Raw genomic sequence first — 18,705 nt, forward strand, 5'->3', positions numbered from 1 at the left:
TAGCTTTTCTTCTTTTTATTTAATTTATTTTTTTATTTACTTTAAATCAAAGGGTATGCCCTTCCTTCTCTCCTTCCAGTCCCCTCCTTCCCCCCTTTACCCTTCCCCTCTCCCTTTCCCCTCAGAAAAGGGTAACAACCCCCCCCCCATGAACCTTCCTCGTCACATCAGGGCTGAGCATATCTCTTCATTTCCAGAGGCCAGGCAAGGCAGCCCTGCCAGGGGGAAGGGATCCAAAAGCAGGGGAAGGGATCCAAAAGCAGGCAACGGAACCCATGTTAGAAACAGCACCTCCTCCAGTCACCGTGTGCCTCATATGAAGACCAAGCTGCCCATTGGCTAAATGTGTGCAGGAGGACGAGGTCCAGATCTTGCATGCTCTTTAGTTGATGTCTCAGTCTCTGAAAAGTCCTCATGGGACTGGGTTAGTTGTCTCTGTTGGTCTTCTTGTGAGGTTCCTGTCCCCTCCAGGTCTTTCTATCTTTCACCCGGCACTTTCACAGGACCCCGGGAACACTGTCTCAAGCTTGGCTGCAAATCAGTCTGGATCCACTGCTGGCTGGATCCAGTTAGGCTCTGGTCTGAAAGCATAGCAGAACATCATAATAAGTGTCAGGGGGTGGCTCCCTACCATGGGGTGGGTCTCAGGTTGGGTCAATTATTGGTTGGACTTTCCCTCAATCTTTTTTTCCCTCTTTACACCTGCACTTCTTGTAGGCAGGGTAATTTTTGGGTCACAGGTTTTGTCAGTGGTTTGTTGTTCCCCAACTTCCACTAGTCCTGCCTGGCTAGGAGGTGGTCACTTCAGTTTTCATGTCCCTCCCTGTTAGGAGTCTCAGCTACAGTCACACCCATGTCCTCCCAAGAGCCTATCCTGTCCAGGCCTCCAGCATGACAAGGAGATGTCCCCCCTCAGTTTCCCTTCTTGTTCCCATCCCCTCACCTCCCACTCTCGTTCTCCCAACATCTAATCCCAACCCTTGTTTCCTTTCCCATTCCATCTCCTGCCCAGTTCCCTCTCTTCATCCACTTCAGCTGTCTATTCTATTTACACTTCTGAGTTACAGTCTGGCACCCATCCTTGGGCCCTTCTTGTTAGTAAGCTTCTTTGGGTCTGTGATTGTAGTATCGATATACGGTACTACATATAGATCTACTATCCACTTATAAGTGAGTACACATTATGTGCATCTTTCTGGGTATGGGTTACATCACTTAGGATGATCTTTTCTAGTTCCATCCATTTGCCTGGAAATTTCATGATTCCTTTGTTTTTAATTGCTGAGTAGTATTCCATTGTGTAAATGTGCCACAATTTCTGTATCCATTTTTGGTTGAGGGACATCTGGGTTGTTTCCAGTTTCTGGCTATTACAAATAAAGCTTCTATAAACATGGTTGAACAAATTTCCTTGTTGAATGGTGGAACATCTCTTGGGTATATGCCCAGGAGTGGTACAGCTGTGTCTTGAGGTAAAACTGTTCCCAATTTTCTGAGAAAGTGCCAGATTGATTTCCAGAGAGGTTGTACAAGTTTGTACTCCCACCACAATGGAGGAGGGTTCTTTTTCTCCACATCCTCTCCAGCATGTGTTGTCACTTGAGTTTTTGGTCTTGGTCATTTTGACTGGTGTAAGATGGAATCTTAGAGTTGTTTTGATTTGCAAAGGACATTGAGCATTTTAAAGTGTTTCTCAGTCATTCAAGATTCCTCTGTTGTGAACTCTTGGTTTAGCTCTGTACCCCACTTTTTAATTGGATTATTTGATTTTTTGATGTTTAATTTCTTATGTTCTTTGTATATTTTAGCTATTAGCCCTCTGTCTGAGGTAGGGTTGGTGAAGACCTTTTCCCAATCTGTATGCTGCCGTTTTGTTCTATTGACAGTATCCTTTGACTTACAGAAGCTTCTCAGTTTCATGAGATCCCATTTATTAATTGTTGATCTCAGAACCTGTGCTGTTGGTGTTTTCTGTTCAGGAAGTTGTCTCCTATGCCACATGCCAATGAGTTCCAGACTTTTCCCCACTTTGTCTTCTAATAGGTTTAGAGTCTTTGGTTTTATGTCAAGGTCTTTGATCCACTTGGACTTGAGTTTTGTGTAAGGTGATAAATATGGATCTGTTTGCATTTTTCTACATGTAGACATCCAGTTAGATCAGCACCATTTGTTAACGATGCTTTGTTTTTCCATTGCATGGTTTTGTCTTCTTTGTCAAAAACCATGTGCCAGTAGGAGCGTGGGTTTATTTCTGGGCCTTAAATTGCATTCCATTGATCAATCTGTCTGTTTCTCTGCCAATACCATGCAGTTTTTATTACTATTGCTCTGTTGTATAGCTTGAGATTAGGGATGTTGATGCCAGCAAAAGTTCTTTTATTATATACAATTGTTTTAGCTATACTGGGTCTTTTATTTTTCCATATGAAGTTAATGGTTGCTCTTTCCAGGTCTGTAAAGAATTATGTTGGTATTTTGATGGGAACTGCATTGAATTTGTAGATGGCTTTTCGGAAGATGGCCATTTATTTTGTTAATTCTACCGATCCACGATCATGGGAGATCTTTACATCTTCTAAAATCTTCTTCAATTTCTTTCTTCAAAGACTTGAAGTTCTTGTCATACAGGTCTTTCACTTGCTTGGTTAGAGTTACACCGAGATATTTTATATTACTTGTTGCTATTGTGAAGGATGTTGTTTCTGTAATTTCTTTCTCAGCCCTTTTGCATCTTGTATAAAAAAGGGCTACCTACTTTTTTAGTTATTTTTTTTATCCAGACACTATGCTGAAGTTTATCATAGGAATTCTCTGGGAGAATCTTGGGGCTCACTTATGTATAGTATCCTATCATCTGCGAATAGCAATACTTTGATTTCTTCTCTTCAAGTTTCTATCCCCTTGATCTCCTTTAATTGTCTTATTGCCCTATCTAGAATTTCAAGTATTATTTTGAAGAGATATGGTGAGAGTGGGCAGCCTTGTCTTATCCCTGGTTTTAGTAGGAACGCTTTAAGTTTCTCTCCACATGCCTTGATGTTGGCTATTGGCTTGCTGTATATTGCCTTTATTGTGTTTAGGCATGTGCTTTATATCCCTTACCTCTGCAAGACATTAAGTATAAAGGGGTGTTGAATGTTGTCAAAAGCTTTTTCTGTGTCTAATGAGATAATCCTGTGTGCTTTTTTTTTTTTTCAGTTTGTTTTTATGGTGGATTACATTGATGGATTTTCATATGTTGAACCATTCCTGCATTCCTGGGATAAAGCCTACTTGATCATGGTGAATGATATTTTTGATATGTTCCTGAAGTCGGTTTGCAAGTATTTTAATGAGTATTTTTTTAATCAATGTTCATAAGTGAGATTGGTGTGAAATTCTCTTTCTTTGGTGAGTCTTTGTGTGGTTTAATAATCAGGGTGACTGTGGCCTCATTGAATGAGTTGACAGTGTTTCAGAAGAAACAGAAAGTTTCTTTTTGGTGGAAAAGTTTGAGAAGTATTGGTATCAGTTCTTCTTTGAAAGTCTAGTAGAATTCTGTGCTAAAACTATCTGGCCCAGGGTTCTTTTTGGTTGGGAGTGTTTTAATGACTGTTTCTATTTCCTTCATTGTTTTAGGTTTACTTAAATTGTTAACCTACTCTTGATTTAACTTTGGTAAGTGGTATCTATCAAGAAAATCATCCATTTCATTTAGGTTTTCAAATTTTGTGGCATACAGGTTTTTGAAGTATGACTTAATGATTCTTTGGATTTTCTTGGTGTCTGTTGTTATATTCCCCTTTTCATTTTTGATTTTATTAATTTGGATACTCTCCTTTTATTTCCTTTAGAGTGGCTAAAGGTTTAAACAGCTATTGGCTTTGTTGATTCACTGTATTGTTCTCTTCATTTCTAGGTTATTGATTTTAGCCCTGAGTTTGATTATTTCCTGCAGTCGACTCCTCTTAGATGTGTTTGCTTACTTTTTTTCTTGAGCTTTCAGGTCAGCTGTTAAGTTGTTAGTATGAGCACTCTCTATTTTTTTTTTCATTTAAATTTTTATTAATTATTTATTACAATTTATTCACTTTGTGTCCCAGCTGTGGCCCCCCTCCCTCGTCTCCTCCAATCCCCCCTCCCTCCTCTTCTCCCCCCTATGCCTCCTTCCCCTCTATCTGACCCTAGCCTATCTGCTCTCCTCAGGACTGGTTGCATTGTTTTCCTCTGTGACCTGGCAAGGCTGCATCCCCCCCCAGGGGAAGGTGATCAGAGAACCTGCCACTGAGTTTATGCCAGAGACAGACCCTGCTTCCCTTACTAGGGAACTCACTTGGAGGCTGAGTCTATGGGCTACATCTGACCAGGGGTTTTAGGTTTTAGGTCCTCTCCATGCATGGTCCTTGGTAGGGGTATCAGTCTCTGCAGGGGCCCCAGGGCCCATTTTTTTGGCTCTGTTTGTCTCCTTTTGGAGATCCTGTCCCCTCCAGGTCTTTCTATCTCCCCCTTCTTAACACTATGAACTTTCCTCTTAGCACTGCTTTCATTTTGTCCCATAAGTTTGGGTATGTTGTGCCTTCATTTAATTCAAGAAAGTCTTTAATTTCTCTCTTTATTTCCTCCCTGATCCAGTGGTCACTTAGTAGAGTTGTTCAGTTTCCACGAGTTTGTAGGCATTCTAATGTTTCTGTTGTTGTTGAAGTCTAGTTTTATTCCACGGTGGTCTCATAGCATACAAGGTGTTATTTCAATTTGCTTGTTGAGGCCTTCTTTGTGTCTGAGTATGTGGTCAATTTTGGAGAAAGTTCCATGAGGTGCTGTGAAGAAGGTATATTCTTTTGTATTTGGGTGGAATATTCTGTATATATCTGTTAGGTCCAAGACTCATAACGTTGGTTAGTTTTGTTATTTCTCTGTTTGGTTTCCTTCTCAATGATCTGTTCATTGGTGGGAGAGGTTTGTTGAAGTCTCTTACTATTAATGTGTTGGGTTCAATGTGTGCTTTAAGCTTTAATGATGTTTCTTTAACAATTGTGGGTGCCCTTGCATTTGGAGCATATATGTTCAGAACTGAGATGTCATCTTGGTCAATTTTTCATGATGAGTATGAAGTGCCCTTCCCCATATCTTTTTATTAATTTTGGTTGAAAATATTTTTTTTGGATATTAGAATAGCTATTCCGCTTGTTTCTTGTGTCTGTTTGCTTGGAAAACCTTTTTTCAGCTCTTTATTTTGAGGTAATGTCTGTCATTACTGAGGTGTGCCACAGAATGATGGGTCTTGTTTATGCATCCATTCTGCTAGCCTGTATCTTTTTATTGAGTTGAGTCCACTGATGTTGAGCGAAATTACTGACCAGTGGTTGTCAATTCCTGTTATTTTGATGTTGGTGGTGGTAGAGTGTGTATGTGTGCTTCTTCTAGTATCTTTTGTGGGCCTGGGTTTGTGGCTAGGTACTGTTTAAACTTGGTTTTGTCATGAAATATCTTGTTTTCTCCATTTATGGTGATTGTTTTCTTTTTTTAATTTATTTATTTATTATGTATACAATATCTGCATGTATGTCTTCACATCAGAAGAGGGCACCAGATCTCATTATAGCCACCATGTGGTTGCTGGGAACTGAACTCAGGACCTCTGGAAGAACAGCCAGTGCTCTTAACCTCTGAGTCATCTCTCTAGCCCCATTTATGGTGATTGAAAGTTTTGCTGACTATGGTAGTCCGGGTTGACATTTGTGTTCTCTTAGTGTCTGCATGATATTTGTCCAGACCATTCTAGCTTTCCTAGCTCTGTTGAGAAGTCAGCTAATGTGACTTGGCTTTTTCCTTGTGCAGTTTTTTATATTCCTTTTTTGTTCTGTACACTTAGTATTTTGATTATTATTTGACAGGAGTATTTTCTTTTCTGGTCCAATCTATTTGGTGTTCTGTAGGTTTCTTGTATGTTTATAGGCATTTCTTTCTTTAGGTTGGGAAATTTTTCTTCTATGATTTTGTTGAAAATATTTTCTGGGCTTTGGAGTTTGGAGTCTTCCTCTATTCTTCTTTAGCTTCTATTCCTATAACTCTTAGGTTTGATCTTTTCATATTGTCCCAGATTTCTTGGATGTTTTGTGTCAGGAACGTTTTAGATTTAACATTTTCTTTGACTGATGTATTAATTTCTTCTTTTTTGGATTTTTAAAAAATTAAATTAAATTTATTTATTACAGTTTATTCACTTTGTATCCCCTCTGCAAGCCCCCTCTCTTATTTCCTCCCAGTTCCACCCTCCCTCTTCTCTCCCTATGCTCCTTCCCTAGTCCCCTAATAGGGGGGGCCTCCTCCTCTTCTATCTGACCCTACCTTATCAGGTCTCATCAAGGCTGGCTGCATCATCTTCCTCTGCAGCCAGGCAATGCTGGTCCCCCAGAAGGGGGTGATCAAGGAGCCAGCCACTGAGTTTATGTCAGAGACAGCCTCTGTACCCCTTTCTAGGGAACCCACTTGGAAACTGAGCAGCCTATGGGCTTCCTTTGACCAGGGGGTCTAGGTCCTCTCTATACATGGTCCTTGGTTGTATCAGTCTCTGCAGGCCCCCCTGGGCCCAGGTATTTTGGCTTTGTTGCTCTTCTTGTGGAGTTCATGTTCCCTTCAGCTCTTTCTATCTCTTTCTTCTTCTGTAAGGATTCTGGCACTCTGACCAAAGTTTGGCTATGAGTCTCAGTATCTCCTGGTGGGTAGAGTCTTTCATAAGTCCTCTGTAGAAGGCTCCTATCCTGTCCTTGTCTTCTCCTACTTCCGATATCTATCCTGTTTGCCCTTCTGAATGAGGATTAAGCATCTTCACTAGGGTCCTCCTTGTTGTTTGGCTTCTTTAGCACTATATATTTTAGTATGTTTATTCTATATTATATGGCTTATATCCACTTATAAGTGAGTACATACCGTATTGTGCCTTTCTGCTTCTGGGTTACTTCATTCAGGATGATCTTTTCTAGTATCCACCATTTACCTGCAAATTTCATTCAATTGTATCTTCTACACCTGAGATTCTCTTGTCTGTCTCTTGTATTCAGTTTATTGATGTTTGTGTCTGTAGTTCCTGTTTTCTTCCCCAGGTTTTCCATCTCCAAGATTGTCTTGGATTGTGTTTTCTTTCTTGTTCCTATTTCCATTTTTAGGTCCTGAAAAGTTTTATTAATTTCCTTCTCTCATTTGGTTGTATTTTCTTTTATTTCTTTAAGGGGATTTATTAATTTCCTTCAGCTGTTTTATTGTATTTTCCTGTGTTTCTTTAAGGCATTTATAATCTTCTTTTAAGGCCTCTGTCATTTTATAACCTCAGGTTTAAGATTGTTTTATTGTGCTTCTGGTGTGATAGGAACCCCAGGGCTTGCTGTAGTAGGATACTTGGGTTTTGGTGGTGTCATGTGGCCCTGAGTTTTGTTGCTGATGCTCTTGAGCTGATCTCTAGCCATTTGATTGACTCTGTTATTAGGAGGCCTAGTGGTCTCTGATGGTAATAGGTCACTGGGGTTGTAGGTAGAGCTTGTGGTCCAAGATGTCCTCAGTCCTCTGTTTTCCTTCTGCTCCCTGATCCCTGCTGGTCTCCAGTGCCTCAGAGCTGGGTGGGTCTTGGGGGAATGGCACAAGCCACGGAACTGCTGCTCCCTGACCTGGGCTGGTCTCAGAGGCCACAGACCCCTGAGATCCAGGCGCATCCTGGAGATTGGTGCAGGCAGGAAACTGGAGGATGGGGCAAGCAGAGAAAATGGAGCACAGAGGGTCCTGGGCAGACCTGGCCACTGTTGCTGGCAGGATGTGGCAGGCCAGTAGCTGTGGCAGGGGTTGGGGGTGTAGGGACAGGGGTGGCTCTTACCTGCTGTTCCTGTAAGACCTGGAGTCTCACTGCTCAGTAGCTCAGGATCGTGCCCTTCCCAGGAACACTCACAGACCACAACTGGATGCAAAAGCAAGAGGTTTATTCCAATCGCCATAGGGTTGTCCCTCCAAAGACAGGAGACGACCCCAAACATGCAAAGCACAGGGTTTTTATACCTGAAAATCAGACCACTTTTGCTCTATACATTGATTGGTCAGCAAGAATAGCATGAAGATAGTTTACAGCTGGTTGTCTATGGTTTTTCTTAGAACAGTTCACCCTGCCCTTCAAGAGCTATCTGCACCTGGCTTCAATTCAAATAATCACAGTTGTTTTTCTCATTCCCGAGTGGTCCTTCATTCCCTGATCTGTGCTCTCTTTACTTCTTTAAAAGGTTTATTTTATTATTTATGATTATGTATATGGAGATATATGTGCATATCTCAGTGTAGCACTTGTGGAAGCCAGAAATGGGTGTCAGACCTCCTGAAGCTAGGGTCACAGGTGATGGTGTGTGACTTCTGGAAAGTGAACTCAAGTCCTCTGGAAGAACAACAAATGCTCTTAACTTCTGAGCCATCTCTCCAGGCCCACACTTCTTTACTTCTGAAACATTCCCTAACTCTGAAGTATAAACTTTTACTTATGGACTAGTTCCTCTTCGTTCATTCTTCTCTGTAGGCTGTGGCAGTCACTGATATGTATTCAGTTTTTGTGATTTTTGCCTATTCTTGATGTTTCATATAAATAAAATAATATAATATGTAAATTTTTGCATCTGGTTTATTTACTCAGCATAATATTTTGGAAGCTTATCCATGATGAAGCATATATCTGTATTTCATTCTTTTTGTGTATGGAAACATGACATTTCATTCATCCATTCTTCTTTTGATGAATATTTGTGCCATTTCCACTTTGTGGTTATGGTGAATCACAATAGATACTGTTTTTAGTTCACGCAAGATATAGAAAACATCTACTAATTTTTCATATGTCTATTAAATTTGGCTATGGTTTGCTTTATTGAGCACATACTCTTTTTTCATGTAATAATGGTCATATTTTACCTTATAGATTGTGTTTGTGATTTTTCTTTAAGTCTTTAACTCTAGTTAAACAAGGTTTTATCCTTTATTTTATATTTTTAGAAAATTTCTATATTTTGTTTCTTTGAGACAGAGTCATGCAGTTCTGGCTGTCTTCAAACTCACAGAAACCCACCTGTCTCTGCCTCCAGAGTGCTGGTACTGAAGGCACTCCACCACAACCTGCTTTGAGGGTATGTTTTGAAAAAGAAATCCTTGTTGGGGCTAGAAAGATGACTCAGCAGTTAACAGTACTGGCTGTTTGTCTAGAGGACCCAGGTTCTATTATCACCATGTAGTGGTTCACAACTGTCTGTAACTCCAGTTCCAGGGAATTCCTCTGGCTTCTGCAGAGAAGCCAAGCAAGCAGGCACCAAGCAAGCACATAGCACCCATACATATATTCAGGCAAAATACTCACACACATTAAATAAAAATAAATGTTTTAAAAATTCTTGTTGGGCTGGAGAGACGGCTCAGGTGTTAAGAGTGCACATTGCGGCTGGACATGCTGGCACACACTTGTAATTCTGAAAGAGAATTAATTCTGAGGCCAACCTGGTCTACATAGCAAGTTCCATAACAGCAGGAGCTACACAGTGAGACCCTGTCTCAAAAACAAAACAAAACAAAATAAAACAAAACAACAACAACAACAAAAAGCCCAAAGTTTTTCACCTCATAGTTGTCTGAATCATGGATATGGAACCCATAGATGTGAAGGACCATATTTAAAATGACAAAGAAACAGAGTGGGGGAGGGTACAACAATGACCAAATTCCTTCACTTAAATATATGGATCTCTATTGTTATTAAAAAAATTAAATCCCAATTTGTTTGATTTTACCAATGGAGACTCAGAAGCCAGATGCTGGGGTGAAAACCTGCTACTTCAGAGAGGCAAAGAAAGCACCCAGCTGACCTTCTTACTCAGCTAATATCCCAAAGGAAAAAGCCAAAAACCAGAAGCTAAAAATGAAAAGCTCAAGGCTAAAAGCTCCAAAAGCCAAAAGCCCAAGTCCAAAAGCTTGCTAGCTCAGCTGACAGCCCAGGAGGCAAAAGCCAAAAGCTCAAAGCCAAAGAGTTACTTCTTCTTCTCCAAATTCCCTCCTTTGTAATTAATCCCTGTCAGCTGGTTTCTTCCTTCACCTCTTGAAGTAGGGTTAACTTTATTAAATCCTGTACACAGAAAGCTCTGGGGTTTAAAGGTGTCTGCTAGGACTCAGCCAAACCCAAACCACCTGTTTACAATAAACAGAGTTCTTGAATTAAAGGTGTATTAAGGCTGATCCACACCAAAAAATAAACAGGATTTTACAGTTCACAATCACTGGGTTCACAATGGGATCAAATATCCTGCAACAGATCTCAAATTGCCATTTATGCCTTAGCTTTGAGAATTAGAAAAATATCATGTATTCTTGGTTCTAAAGCACACATTTCCCATTCTAATGCATTCTGGATGAGATTCTGATGAACAATATAGGTGAGGTGAGAGAGAAATCCTTCTGGATACTACAGCAATGAAGTTGGATATAAGGGTGGCCTAAGACATAGAGTAAAAATATCATTCATAGATAGTTTCAGGAAGTAGGGAAAAATGACAAATGTAATTTCTTGGTAACCTTGATGCCCTCCTTCTAGACATGTGTAGTGGTGGAAGGCATAAGTCTTACTTGTACCCTGTAGCTTAGTACAAGAACAGAAAGTAGTGTAGATGGGTCCACCCATTCCCTTCCATGCCTGAGTCACTTCCAGATCTTGACTCATCCCTCCACTGAGTCAAGTCATAGTGACAAGTTGGAAGAGAAAGTACATGTCAGCTACAGAGAACAAAAGAGGTCAGCACTTTCCTGAGCAGGAGAAGAGGGACAGGAATTGAGAGAGCAAGAGCAGAACTAATGCCATCTTATTTTTCAGACACCATTTTGAATGGCTCTGTCTTTTGGGTGACCCAAGTTCCCCCACCAGGAACTTGGCAAGTAAAAAACCCACAGAAGGAAGTTGGCAAGTGAAAAATCCCAGGAGTAACTTGGCAAGAGCAGATAGGCCCGCAGGAGGAACTTGGCAAGAATAATCAGGCCCTGCACCTGGAGCCAACCAATAAAAAAAAAGTACATACACAGTTCTGGGTCTTGCCCAGATCAAGATGTTCCTTTTCAATAGCCTGTTTCCCCCTTGCGGTTTGGCCAGTTGGCCCAAACCAATCAGCTTAAAGGTCACTCTCCTCTTACCCAATCCTGTAACACTAAGGCTTGGAAATTCCCCACTTGCAGTTTTTCCGTTTAAAACTCTGACCTTCTTAGGCTCAGGGCTGCTTTTTCTGAACTGCTGCATCAGAGACGGTTGAATAAAGATCCCTGTGTGTTTGCATCAGACTCGTGTTCCTGGTGGTCTCTTGGAGGTCTTGTGATTTGGGCAAAACAGAATGAATCAGGGTGGTTCCACTTCTCATCTCCACTTCTCCAGCTTCTTGCTGCCAGGTCCCCTCTGATCCCAGGTAAAGCAGGCAGGTAGGGGTGGGGAGAAGGGAAAGTTAATCTGGCAGCTTCAACAGACTTAGGCCTCATGCCAGCTCCAACCAGATCTGTGCATCAAGAGTGTAAGAGAGTGGCCACTCTTTCAGTCAAAAGGACCCAGACAGACTTCTCCACATTTGGATGGAAGATGCCAAGGCTTCCTATACATGGTGTTGTCTGCTAAGATTTTCCTTCTGCACCTGTGTGGGGAGTGCCTAAAAGCAAATTCCTCCTCTGGTCCTGTCCCTAAATATCTTTAGGGGCTAGCTTGGGAGCAGCCCAATAGTTACTGGTGCTTATTTGATTGGGGAGGAGCATTACATGTGTGTGATATGTTCTCTCAGTGTAGCCCAGATTGGCCCTATGAACTCATCCTCCTAAGAGTTGGGATTACAGGTAGTGCCACCATTCTTGCCTCAGTGCCATTTTAATGTCTATTTTTTTTTTCATTTTAATGCCTATTTCTTTTTCCACAATGATGTATTGAACACCAAATTGTGCCTGGCACACATCTACTGGGTATCTTTAAATAACTCCTGTTTATCACACCCAAAACCTCACTGCACAAGTGACCTGAGGCTCCCGAGTAGGAAACTTGGACTTCCCTGAGCACCATCATCTAGTGGAGTACTGGGAAGTAGAAAGCTGCCTCATTTCTCTGGTGTTGAAAGGGCCAAGCCTGAGCCCCTCCCCCAAAAGTCATCAGTCCCAGGAACTAAGCCATACGTCACCAATTCCCGCAATAAAAATAAATAAATAAATAAATAAATAAATAAATAAATAAATAAAATTCCCTACGCAAGGAACATCCTGAGGATAACCACAAGAATGGGAAGGTATCTTCTCTCAAGGTAGGGTATCTATGCTAGGCAGCCTGCCGACCTAACATTCCTGAGGTCTATAGGTAGCTTGCTTAATATTTAGTGATGTTAGTTAGCCAATCACTCTGTAACAAGCATGCCCTTGCTGAAGATCATCCAATCGTGTAACTGCTAAGCAGGGAATTCCAGGTTCTTGCTCAAGCCCCAAATAAAAATGCTGCCATATAGCTGCTCAGGGTTCTCCTCTCTGATTCACTGAGTTGGTGGCAGTGGAGAGACTGAGGTTAAGCCCAAATAAAGCTCTTTGCACTTGCATATATGGCTGAGCTCCTGGTGGTCTTTGGGGACCTTAAGATCTGGGCACAATAATGTGTGTTTGTGTGTGTGTGTGTGTGTGTGTGTGTGTGTGTGTGTATGAAAATTGTAGCTACTAGGAAGCTGTAAATTGAGCCTAAGTATCTGTGCCAGGTGTGAATAGATGTGGTCAATTTACTAGATAGAGAAATTCTTAGCTATTTTCAGCAGAGAAATGTTAGTTAAGAGATCAAGAGGCCTAGGACTCTCAGGTTTGGTGTAGGGGCTGAGAGGTCAATGTTGTTGGTCAAAAGAAGGAATACCTGGGTAGAAGCAGAAAGGAAAGACATGTATCTCCCTGAAAGCTGAGGTTTAAATGAGGAGCCCTTGAGTCTTCCCCAAGCCCTGCCTCTATCATAGCCCAAGATGCAGCTTAGAACTCTTTATTTGTAAGAGGTTCACACTTCATTTGAGTATGTGTTTATTCATATTCTACAGATTTCAAACATATGGAAAAGTACTTCCGTTCCTACAAAAAAATATGTTTTTTGTAGTTTGAAGTTTTTATTGTCTGCTCCTTTTTATTACTGTTTGATTCTTGAGACAGGATTTCTGTAGGCCAGATCTGCCTAGAACTCACTGGGCTCAGGGTGCCCAGAAATTTCTGATCTTCCTGCCTCAGTCTTCCCAGTTACAGGAGTATAGGAGTGAGCCACTATGTCCAGCTTGCCACCACTTTTCTGTGTATGGATGACATTGTTGTTTACCCTGCCTTTTTTTAAAGACAGGGTTTCTTTGTATAGCCCTGGGTGTCCTGGAACTTACTTTGTAGACCAGGTTGGCCTCGAACTCAAGAGATCCACCTGCCTCTGCCTTTGGAGTGCTGGGATCAAAGGCATGTGCCATCACTGTCTGGCAGATTTTTGTTCTTACATTTTTTTTCTTTAATGTTATTTTAAATTAATCTGTGTTATTACAAAGTGTCGGTAATATTTTAATGGTTTCATAACATTTTAGAGAGACCATCTATGGGTTTCTTAGTCCAAATTTTTACAAACGATATTTGAATTCAAATGTTTTCTCTTTTGCAAATAATACAAGTATCTTTAAACACATACTTTTCAAGCACCTATTATCAATTGCTATCTATCATCAATCTACTTATTTTTTGAGAGAAGATGAGGATGGAAAAGAAAATGGAGAAGATGTTAAGAGATGGGAAATGGAACAAACAGTTAGTCCATGCTGCAAACACAGATCCTGGTCGTGGCACTTAGGCAGGCAGCGCCACCACTGCAGCGTGAGCTGGGGAGGCAGCCCCTCCCTGGGACTGCGGACTGCTAGGCGACGCCCTTGTTGCCGCAGTTTTGCCTTGGCCTCAAGCGGTCTCTGGCTCCCCCTGCCGTTCACAACGCAACCCTCGGTTCCTGGTCTTTTTTTATCTGTCCCTTCCTCCATTTTGGAGAAATATTTCCTGGCCTTTCCCTCCCCTTCTTTTTCAAGCCCTCTTGCATGGAAATTTCAGTGTCCTCCCCCGCGGACACTCTTTCGGAACTAGCTGTTGTAGCTAGGCCTAGAGGGAATGGACAGACCAAGAGAAGTCAGGAATGGCTGGCTAGCAGGATCCAGGATTCAGGTCCCTCTTGGTACTGTTGTTGTGGGAGCTAACCCTAACCCTGGTTCCCATAAATCTCCGTACTGAAACCTCCAGAAAGCAGCAGCTCTTTCTGCTTTGTGGTTCTAAAAGGAGGTGCCAAAAAAAAAAAAAAAAAAAAAGGCAATTTTTGGCGTTTGTGGCACTGCAGGGTCATGAACTCCATTTCCCAATCTGCAGGCAGAGGAATTGGGAAGTGAGGGAGGTACAGCACTCTTAGGTCTCTGAGTGCAGAGACTTGCCATGTTCAGGTCCCCATTTTTGTTTATTTGTTTATAGCTTTTTTCTTTTTTTTTTTTAGTTTTATTATTAGTTGTATTTTGTTAACTCTGTATCCCAGCTGTATCCCGATCCCTCATTCCCTCCCAATCCCACCCTCCCTCCCTCCCTCATCTCCTCCCTGCCCCTTTCCAAGTCCACTGATTGGGAAGGACCTCCTCCCCTTTCATCTGACCCTGTTTTATCAGGTATCTTCAGGACTGGCTGCAAAGTCCTCCTCTCTGGCCTAGCAGGACTGCTCCTCCCTTGGGGGGTGGGGAGGTCAAAGAGCCTGCCATTGAGTTCCTGTCAGAAACAGTCCTTGTTCCCCTTACTATGGGAAACCAATTGGTTACTTAGCTACCACGGGCTACATTCGAGCAGAGGTTCTAGGTTATATCCATACATGACCGTTGGTGGAGTGTCAGTCTCAGAAAAGACCCTGTGACCAGATATATTTGGTCCTTGTGGAGCTCCTAACCTTTCCTTTCCACATCATACTAATTCCCCTTCTTTCATATGATTCTCTGTACTCTGCTGAAGGTTTGGTTATGAGTCTTAGTATCTGCTTTGAAAGGCTGCTAGGTAGAGTCTTTCAGATGCCTTCTGCGGTAGACTCCTGTCATACGTTCAATGCATGTCCCATTTGTCTTTCTAAGTGAGGATTGAAATAATATGGAATGCTTCATGAATTTGTGTGTCATCCTTGCGCAAGGGCCATGCTAATCTTCTCTGTATTGTTCCAATTTTAGTATATGTGCTGCCAAAGCGAGCACCCCATTTATTTTTAAACGGCATCTCAAGATGGCAAAACAACTAACCACTCAGCAGAGGGCATTGTTGTGCTAGGAAGCAGCCTTCTCACAAGTCCTATTAACCAGTTAATACCCTCTTATTTGTTCATTTTGCATCACTGTTTCCTTTTTTTCTCAAATCTAACCCTATCTTGTCCCAGGGTCTACTCTGCATGCACACACTGCCTTAGTGTTACATGAATCCAGTAGAAAATCAACCCAAGTGGGACCAATTGGCATTCCATCTCCCTTAGAATCATCCTTTGCCATGCCTCTACATACCTCTGTTTGCTTGGACCAGACTATCTGCGCTGCCACCCTAGGCCAAGTACTATATGACCTGACTCAAACCCCATAAGGACTGGTTTTCAAGCAGAAGAAATAACTCCCCAATAAACAAATGTGAAGACTGATTCCAGAAAGCAATAAGGTTCTGCTCTAGGGATCCCACAGATCTAGAAAATAGGGCAGTTCACTTGTGTGGCTGCCAGGAGAGAAGGGCCTGGGGATTCCAGCCAAGTCTCTGATTCGCTGGAGGATGTTGGCTCTGCCTAACTGGAGCTCACAAAGACTTGGGATTCACAGATATTTTCCCATTTCTGCCAACTGGGCTAGCTAGCTAATCTTCGTATATCATTCTACACATTTACACATTCACTCCTTGGCTATTGCAATGCAAAGGGGTATAAGAAGAGCTCAGAGGATGGGAGACTAAGACAGGGCTACATCATATTCAGGTGCAGCTGGGAACTACAGAAGACCTGTTGTAAGTCTTGGAGTAGAAGGGGGAGTGCTACTTTTTTTTTTGCTCTTCATAAAGGGCCAAAGCCAGCACCCTATAGCCTGAGAGTAATTAACACAAGAAAAGCACAAAAAGGTTTTTATCACAGTTTTACTTGATAAAGTGTTACTGGGGAAATAGGGGTTCCCACTTGGATTCTTAGTCTCCTTAATAAAATAAATTTAAAACAGACTGGGAAGGAAGCTCAAAGACCATTTTATTAGAGTTTAAAAGAAACACAAGGCAGGTGAGCCAGCTGCCAAGTGAAGGGAGAGTCAGGGTTCAAGAAAACCGGCATGTTCATTGATGACTGTCAGCAAGTAGCTTCATGGCAGACAAAGAAGTGAATCTCAGAAACCAAGTGAGAAAACCCAGACTGTCAAAAGATGCTTAGGCTTTTGGCCAGTATCCAGAAAAGAGCTAGAAGGGAGGAAAGGGAGAAGTTTTTGAGTTAGGCAGGCTTAGTGGTGCTTAGTGGAAGCTCTGTAAGCAACTAGAGTGGAGGAGGAAATTCTGGGAAGCATACTTAAATTACCTCATTAAGGGAATAATTGCTCCCCTTATCTCCCATCTCCATCATGTGAATCAGTTTTCTCAAGGTGAAGTCTCCTGGTCAGGTGATGGACAGACCCAGTTGGATGAAATAGGAGGGATCTATCCTCAGTAGCCTCCAAATCTAATTCCATGTTAAGAACTGAGGTCCCTTAGAAGCTTTTAGGGACCCCGGACATCAAGAATGACACAGTAAGAATCCAGACCAGGAAGTTCATTACTGTTTGATTGAGAGGAAAAAAATGATCACTGATGTCCCTCATTCTGGGAAGGCAACAGTAGCAAAGACAGAAATTTAGGAAAACTTAGCTAAAATGTACAAAACCACACCAGATGTCATCTTTGTAATTGAATTCAGAAAACATTTTGGTGATGGTAAGATAACTGGCTTTGGCATGATCTATGATTCTTTGGACTATGGAAAAAAAAAAAAGAATGAGGCTAAACATAGACTTGCAGGACACAACCTTTATGAGAGGAAAAAGACCTCAGGAAAATAGTGAAAGGAATGTGAGAACAAAATGAGGAAGGTCAGGCCTTCCACTGTAAAGGCCAGTGTTGGTGTTGGCAAAAGACAAAAGGAATACAGATTCTGTGGTGACCACCTCATTAGCTGTTTCTAAGCAAACAAATAAACTCAAATTTCCCAAGTGAAAATTAAAAAAAAAAAAAGACTAAAATAAGGTTCTAAATGAGGTTCTAAAATAACTTAGGAGATGGGCTGAAACTGAGGCATAGAAAGATTTAGGGTCTCTCCTCTTGCTGACTTTCAGGCCTTGAAAGGGGAATCAAAGGAACCAAGAAAGACAGAAAGAATACAGCAAAACCGTCCGAGTGTGGATTGACCATAAACAAGAGGACATAACATTAAGACAGCAGTTGAGTATGCAAGATCCCAAGACTAATAGTGTCACTCCTAACTTTATAATAGATGAGACACATCTTGGAAAACCCAAAGATCCAATTCCAAAGCCCTTTACTAAAAATGATGGGTGTTTGGACTGGAGGTTTAGTCACATCATGTACAGCTTCCAGGCAGCTATGCAAAAGAAGAAACATAAAGAGAAACCAGACCAGAAACTACAGCCTCCAAACATTTTTGGAGTGTCTGGCTTCCCCCAGGACATAACCAAGGCCATTTACAGCTTCTGGTCAATAATATGGACAAAAATTATTCCTAAGACTCTGACCTAAAGCTGTCTGACCATTTGTTTTGTTTTTGTTTTTGTTTTTGTTTTTGTTTTTGTTTTTGTTTTTTTTCTGTCCACATGAATGGCAGCCTTCAGATTCACAACCCAAAGTCCTCAGGATGAACTGTCTGATTTTAAAGGTTAGGCTTGCATTTTACTTATACATATTTCAGGCAAACCAGTACTGATTCATCATGACACAGTCAAGTATAAAACATCATCTAACAACTCTTAAAAAAAAAGAGATCTTAAAGAACAAAGCAGGATTGGCAAGAAGCTCAATAGGTAATGGGGTTTGCTACCAAGCATAACAACCCAAATTCAATCCCCAGGAGTCCTGATGGAAGAAGATAACTAGTACTCCAAAGCTATTTTCTGATCCCGCATATGTCTACCCCCAACACATATGATAGATAAGTGAAGCAATTTTTAAAAAATATTAAAACAAACAAGCAAACAAAATAGTGGTTGTAGAGAAACCCATAGTCCTCAAGGGTAAAGGAAATCAATGAAACATATCAGAACTTAAATCCTTTACCTGATAATTGGCCTTTTAGCAACTAAAGCTTGCTATTGGCCAAGAACAGAAATGATTAATCCTTTATCATACATCTTTGAGATTATTACTTCCTACACTTGAGGTTAGCGTTTACACCTAAAGACACTCAAACTTGTAAGAGATCTGCCAATCTGTTGGTGCCAGAGACATCCTGTCTGTAGCAGTAGAGGTTGTTGAAGCCTACTTGGCCATATTCTAGTTTTGTGCCAACCACCAAATTGAGACAGCAGGCACAATGAGATGCAGGATGGTGAGAGGAGACACAGGGCTTCCAAACCAAAATCCTAAAAGAAATGAAGAGAGGAAGGAAGGAAGGAAGGAAGGAAGGAAGGAAGGAAGGAAGGAAGG

At 41.5% G+C, this 18,705-nt stretch overlaps 1 non-coding gene across 1 annotated transcript; it reads right to left on the reverse strand.

Annotated features, from left to right (window-relative positions):
* Positions 1-15,150: 15,150 nt before the first annotated feature.
* LOC129677256 (U6 spliceosomal RNA) lies at positions 15,151-15,257 on the reverse strand. Its single transcript, XR_008720189.1, has one exon. It is a non-coding gene; the product is annotated as a U6 spliceosomal RNA (small nuclear RNA).
* Between the last annotated feature and the right edge of the window lie 3,448 nt (positions 15,258-18,705).

Source organism: Psammomys obesus, unplaced genomic scaffold, assembly GCF_907164565.1.
Source record: "Psammomys obesus unplaced genomic scaffold, mPsaObe1.curated_primary_1811, whole genome shotgun sequence".
NCBI classification, from domain to species: Eukaryota; Metazoa; Chordata; class Mammalia; order Rodentia; family Muridae; genus Psammomys; species Psammomys obesus.